Raw genomic sequence first — 6,870 nt, forward strand, 5'->3', positions numbered from 1 at the left:
TGAAGCAGCTGGTTCTAGTCATCTCATCAACCTGAGAGGCCTTTTCTTAGGTCTTGTTCTTGACTTTTTTCTTTGAAACCTCCAGCAGTTGTAACTGCTGCTGCTGCTGTTTCAATGTTTCCTTCCCTGGTTTCAGTGGTACCTTATCTAATGCTTCCCCTACTTCTCTGTCTCATCTCCCCCCTTCCTTTCTTCACTCCTTTTCTCGTCATCCTCAGACTTGAGACACCATCCCCAAGGCTCAGGTCTTTTTACCTTTGAGAACTGATCCCGTTCTCTGAGTTTCAGCCATCACCTCTGCACTCATGATTTGGTCAACGAATAGTTTTCAGCTGTCTGCTACATTCCAGACGTTGGTAAGTGACAGTTCCCAGTCTTGCACTGATGGCCCATGGTAGAGATGGACGGGCTATGTAAATAACCAGGTGCTTCGCTGAGTGTTCTTAACACTGAACAGAAGGTAACGAAGCAACTCTCTTGAATGTGTCTTTGTTCCTGGAGTTCGACTTTCTGAAACCGCAGCCCAACATCTTACTCTCTTCTCTGACTTCTCCATTGCAAACTCCATTCTCTTACTACACACACTTAAAATTTTGGCATCACCTTAGACTCACCTTGCTTTCACCGTCTACCTCTAGTTTGTTGCTAGATTTATTGCAAAATGTGTCTCTCAGGAATTTCTTTCATTCCATGTAGTCTGGGTTGTTTTAAATCCTTATCTCATTTTCTTGGATGATTACTGACCTGACGATACCTTCCCCTCTTAATTCCCATTCTCCTAATTCACCCTACACATCATTACCAAATTAACCTCTTTTAAGTGCTCAGCACATTCCTGTGTTTAAAAGTCTTTGGTGGCTCCCTAATGCCCACAACCTAAATTCTGGACTATTTAGCTTGGCATTTGAGACTTTTCACAATTTGATTCCAGCTTTTCCAGCATCGTTTCATTTCCACCTATTCTTTTCTGCTTTAGTCAAGCTAGTGTCTTCATTCATTAAAATGAACCCAACTTGTTCTCATTTCTTCCTTTTGGCTTTTGTTATACACTTAGTTTGGATGCCTTCTTCTCTCTGCCTCGCCTCACACAGCATTTGAAAAAAATTTGAGTCCTCTGCTAGTCACTGATCTGAATGTTGGAGGGAGGAAAAGAGACAAGTTCCTGGCTTTATTGACATTGCATTCTACTGATGGCTCATAGGCAGTCAATACAAGAGAAAATAAAATTTCAGATCAAGAAAGATTCTATGATGAAAATAAAGGTAATAAGGTAGGGAATGGTGAGAGGGGGTGGGGGAGGGCAGAGCAGGCAGGCAAAGCTCCTTTGCCGTGGTGGTTAGATAAGGCCTCACTGAGATCACATGTGAGGCCGAGCAATGAATGAATGATGCCAAGGAGACAGCCATGGGAGGCTCGGAGGAAGCACATTTTAGATACAGAATGTAGAAGATGCAAAGCCTGTAAAGGGAATGATTTTATTGGAAGGTGAAGGCAGGCCAGTTTGGCCAGTAAATGAGGAAGAGAGCATATGTAGATGATGATGTTGGAGAAATAGCAGGGCTGTGGGGGGGAGTTGGGATTTTATTCTACTTGCAGCGGGAATGCATTGGAGAGCTTTAGGCAGAGGTGCCATGTTATCTGATGGATGTTTAAAAACAAACCCTCTGGCTGCTGTGGAAAATGAACTGTGGAAAGTAAGGTGGAAGCAGGGAGACCAGTCAGGAGGTTGTCCTAGGTAAAGTCTAGTGAAAGAGCAGGAAGGGTGATGAGAAGGGGTTAGATTCTTGACGCATTTTGGAGATGGAGTCTATATGATTTGCTGATGAGATGTAAGGGGGTAAAACGAAAAGTAATCCAGGATGATTCCTGGATTTCTGGCTGAAGCAACTTGGTGAATTATAGTGCCAATTCTTAAGATGGCAAAGACCCAAGTAGAACTGGGAATAGAGAAATGAAGAATTCTCTTTTGGCATGTTATGTTTCAGGTTTCAGGTAGACATGTAAGTGGATTTGTTGAGAAAGTCACTGGTTGGTAGAGGAATTTAGAGCCTCAGAGTGGATTGAGGTGGGTGATATCCATTTGGAGGTCATTAGCAGATAGTGGTAATTAAAGGACTAGGTGAGTCAATTTCAGGAGAGATCACAGATAGAGGAGGGAGCCTTGTGACAGAATTCTGGAGTGCTCCCAAATTTAGAGGTTTCGCAGAGGAGGAAGAACTCGCCAAGGAGACCGAAAGGAGGGAGCATGAGTGAGAGAGAAGGAAAAACAGGTGACAGGGAGGGGACAAAGGCCCGATTAGAGAGAATAGGAGGTGAGAACGTGGAGTTTTTGAAGAAGGTTGTTATGAAAAGAAGCAGAAAGATAGGGTCGTTACTAGCTAGAGGACCTGTGATCGAGGAAGGATTTATTTATTTTGGATGGGTTCATCCAAGCATCGTAGGGTGTTGCTAGAATGGTCCAATGGAGAACAAGACATTCCTGATTCAGAGAGGGGGTAATTGCAGGAATAGAGTTCTGAAGTGGGTGAGAGGGGAAAGAGTGTGAATGATTGCCCTTCTTTCACTGCGGTTCAGTGGGAACGGGCGCAGTACATGACTGGGGTTAATGAAAGGAAGACGAAGTAGCTCTCTGCTGATTGCCTCCTCCCATCTTCTCTCTCTTCATAGTAGAATCCAGCTCAGTTTCTGTTTTGTTCATGAAACCCTCCCTTTCTCTGAACCAACACATCTCTCTCCTCTGTACGGCACTTGTAGTAACCATCTTGCTTGACTCTGTAAATACAGCTTCGTGAGGACAGCATTTATATCATACAATTGCTGATCACACAATAGCTGAAAAATACTCAGTGATTAAATTATGAGGTATGGAGATGAGGTAATCAAACCTTTTTTTTAAAAAAAAAATCAGACCTTCAGAGTATTGTTCTTTCATATTATGCTGAAAGTCATACTTATTCTTGTTGTGTCCACCTTGCTTTGAGAATTCTTTTGAGAATCACTTGTAGAGGGAGTCAAAGATCCTTTCGAATGTTTAGAAAGGAAGCAAGCTTTTATTGAGACTTATTTTAGTTTTTAGAAATAATCCAAAGTCATTTGTTTCCTCGTTTTATGAATTGTCTGATCCAATTTGGGTAACACCATTTTGTGATTTAAAAAAATGGGGATTATAAATTACCTCCAAATGTAGTTCCCATAGAAGCTTAAGAATTGTTTTATGTGTTGGCAGCAGACTTGTTAGGGTGAGGCTTTAGGCTTCCAAGGCTGTAATAAAGTTAAGATGGGGCAGGATACTGTGGGAGCCCAAAGGAGAAAGTGGTAATGTAATTTCCTTATACCAGGCTGAGTTCTTAAGGGACAGACTTCTATTTTCTGACTTCACATGGGTATGAGACAGTTAAGAAGTTCTCTAAAAGTGAGGAACTCTGGCCGACAGAGGGCACAGAGTGTGAAGCAATGGCACATTAGGCAACTACAAGTGTAGAATTGTGTGGCTGGAGCACAGCATGTAAATGGGGGTTGAGCTGAAGATGCTGGAGGAGTCAAGAAAGGCTCATCTAAAGAGATTGTACGTTCTTCAATAGTCACAGAAGCATGTTAGGAGCTCTGTGGATTGAAATTTATGAAGGCGACTTTGACTAGATGGAGTTTAGTAGATTATGGTTAGGCAGAGACTAGGGGATGAGTTCCCAGCAAAAAGATTATTTCAATATCTTGGACAAAATGATTAAGCTCTAAAGTCAGGTAGTAGCAGTGGGGATGGAGGACAGATGCTGAGCGGTTTAGTCAGTGGGCCTTACTGGTCAGTTATTTGTAGATGGGGTCGGACCTGGGATGCTTCCTGGGCTTCTGGCTTGGGCATCCGATGGATCCAGGTACCATTAATCAAGATTGGGGAAAGAGGCTGAGGGACAGGTTTTGTGGGAAAAGTGATAAAAGTGGACATAGTGGGGAAAAAAAAAGCTTTTTTTCTTGAAAGTAGTAGAATCACCACTGACTCTAAGCTTCAGTCTGTACTCCAAATCAACTGCTTGATACGGAAGTTCCATCTCAGCAAAACATCTTTTTCTGAAATTAAATGTAATCTCTTACAATGATGCTGGGAAAAATAAGGCTTTGACTAGAACAGAAAAGAAAGGCAATTCCAGTCTTTTTCTAAAAGTTTCTGGCTTTGTTTTCTTAGCACTGTCATGGGATGGGGGTTATGGTTTATATGATGGTGCAAAAAGAAAGTGGCAGTATTATCCATCTTCAGTTCTGAGCTTGCCCAAATTTTTGAGCTCTGGCTGAGGCCAGCATTGCAGAAGATCTATAAACATAAAGACTGCCTGCGGGTAGTTGTCCTGCGCTGACTGATGCCACGGCATAATGGCTACAGCACAAGCAAAGTCCCCTAAAGAGTATAAATTTTCTCACAAGGTTTGCCAAAAGTACGTGGCGTTTACAAGAATCCATAAAAATGAGGAGTGGAATTTAAAGCTTAAAGACTGATAAATTAGAGACTTCTATGTTTTCACGATTCTAGACTTTTAGGTGATGTGTCATTTCGAAAAGATCAAATTCAGTGACAGGGGCTGCCCACATACCCATCCTTTATATTCACCTTGTTACACAAGAGCCAAATTAACATTTAAATTCTACAGATACTAAGCTGAACCCTTCCTAGATGACGGTTTTTGCTTTTCCATGGATTAATAGCTTCAGCTTTTGAAAAAAGTTCTAAAAGATTATGTTGACTCGATTTTTTTGCCTAGCTTTCCCCCACCAAAGAAAGAAAAAAAAGTAGAACTCTCCATTAAATGAAAATATATGCATATACATTCTAAAACTTATCACATAAAGCAGTGATTTTCCAGAATTTTTTTGAAGGAAAATGACATTTCAACACTAAAAAAAACTAGGGAAGACATCATCACATAATCTCTGAATAAAGATTGTCCTTGTATTAGTCAGGGTTCTCTAGAGATATAGAACCAATAGGATGTGTCTTCCTCTCTATCTGTCTGTCTGTCTATCTAGATTTATTTTAAGGAATTGGCTCATGCCATTGTGGAGGCTGGCAAGTTCAAAATTTGCGGGATAGGCTGGCAGACTGGAGACTGAGCCTACTTGATGTTGGCAGCAGTCCAAAGGCCATCTTTTGGCAGGCTTCCTTCCTCTTGGGGAGAGGTCAATCTTTTTTCCGTTAAGGCCTTCAGTTGATTGGATGAGAGCCACCTATGTTATGGAGGGTAGTCTGCTTTAGTCTCAGTCTACTGATTTCAGTGTTAATCTCATCTAAAAAGTAGTTTCACAGAAACATCTAGAACCATATTTAACCAAATAAATATCTGGGTACCGTGGCTTAGCCAAGTTGACACAAAAATAAGCATCACAGTTTCCTAAACTGAACAGACTTAGCATTATGAAAGATTGAGTTGTGCTTACTTTTCTCATTTCCCTATGGTGGTAAAACTTCCCCATGACTATCCTGGTCCATTGACTTTTACTTGGGAATCACTAATAGTACCAAGAGGATGCTTGTAGCATTGCAGTGTTTCATCTTTCCACACCTGTGGCCGGTGTCATGCACACGCCACCTGGGCAGTCACATGGGGCTTTGTACTTGGACGGATCCCACACTTGTTATAGTGTTCTGTGGGTATCAGCTTGTAATTCTTAATTTTCGAACATCCCTCATTTCTAGTGATTCAAGGGGCCCTCATTTTAATTTTGTACCAGGCTGCCAAATTATGTAGTAGGCCCTGTCCATGCCTTTAGAAATTATATATGTTTATTTGTTTAGCAAACAGTTGCTTCTATGTGCCAGTCTGAGGTGGGTGCTGGGGATACCATAGTGAGCCGATGCAAACGTGACCCCACAGGAGGCTGACAGTTAATTGCTCTAGTCTGCTTAGGTCTAAGGGGTGAGGAAAATGTATTATGTCTTCTGCAGAAGCAGTCAGAGGGAAAAGAAGTACCTAGGGTAGACTGACTATATTTTTACAAAATTAACTTTATTTTTATTGTCATTCTAACAGGTGGAAGAATCATCTCCACAAGTGTCTTCCAAGCTTCAGAATCTGAAACTTAATAGTTTAACCCCCAGGCAACTTTTCAGATCCACAGATAATCAAGAAACTTAATTTGATTTCAGATTGCTCAAGTAATTGTCTCTTTTTTCCCCATTCAACACAAAATGAACATCAAAGCTTCAAAGTATCAGGATAAAAGAGGATGTCTGTAACTAGAGTTTTATTTTGAGGTATTTGTGTTAGCAGCTGTTTTAAATTCACTTGATCAAAGAAAATGTTAATGATTTTAATATCTGTCACGAAAACTGGTAGCACTGGATATAAATGAGAGAAAAAGATGTTATATGTATTTTAAAAAGTCTATACTTTAAAAAGTGTTTTCTTTTTAGGATAATGCCTTATTAACTTCCATGATCATTGTGAGCGATCTTTGCCAACGAGATGAAGCAATGGTAAAGATAACCATAGTAATTGCATCTCTTATGACACCAGTTCCAGCCGGGATGTTGTGACTTCTGCAAAGTGGTCATCTCTCGAGGCTGCTATTTGCTCCATCACTGTTGCCTGGCTCCACTTCATCTGGGCTTTTTCATGGAAATTCCTTTTGAGTTGGGAGCTCATTGTTTTGGCCCGCCCCCCCCCCCCCCCCCCCCCCCCGGCCATTTATTTAAGATTTAATTGACATGTAACATTGTGTAAGTTTAAGGTGTACAATGTGTTGATTTGATAAACATATTGCAATATGATTACCACTGTAGCATTAGCTAAAACCTGTCATATCACATAATTCTTATTTTTGGAGGGAATACATTGTTTTGAAGATATTCTGTTTTGGAAAAAATTTTTCTGATTTTATTTT

This window comes from Pteropus vampyrus, unplaced genomic scaffold (assembly GCF_000151845.1).
Source record: "Pteropus vampyrus isolate Shadow unplaced genomic scaffold, Pvam_2.0 Scaffold9, whole genome shotgun sequence".
In the NCBI taxonomy this organism is placed as follows: Eukaryota; Metazoa; Chordata; class Mammalia; order Chiroptera; family Pteropodidae; genus Pteropus; species Pteropus vampyrus.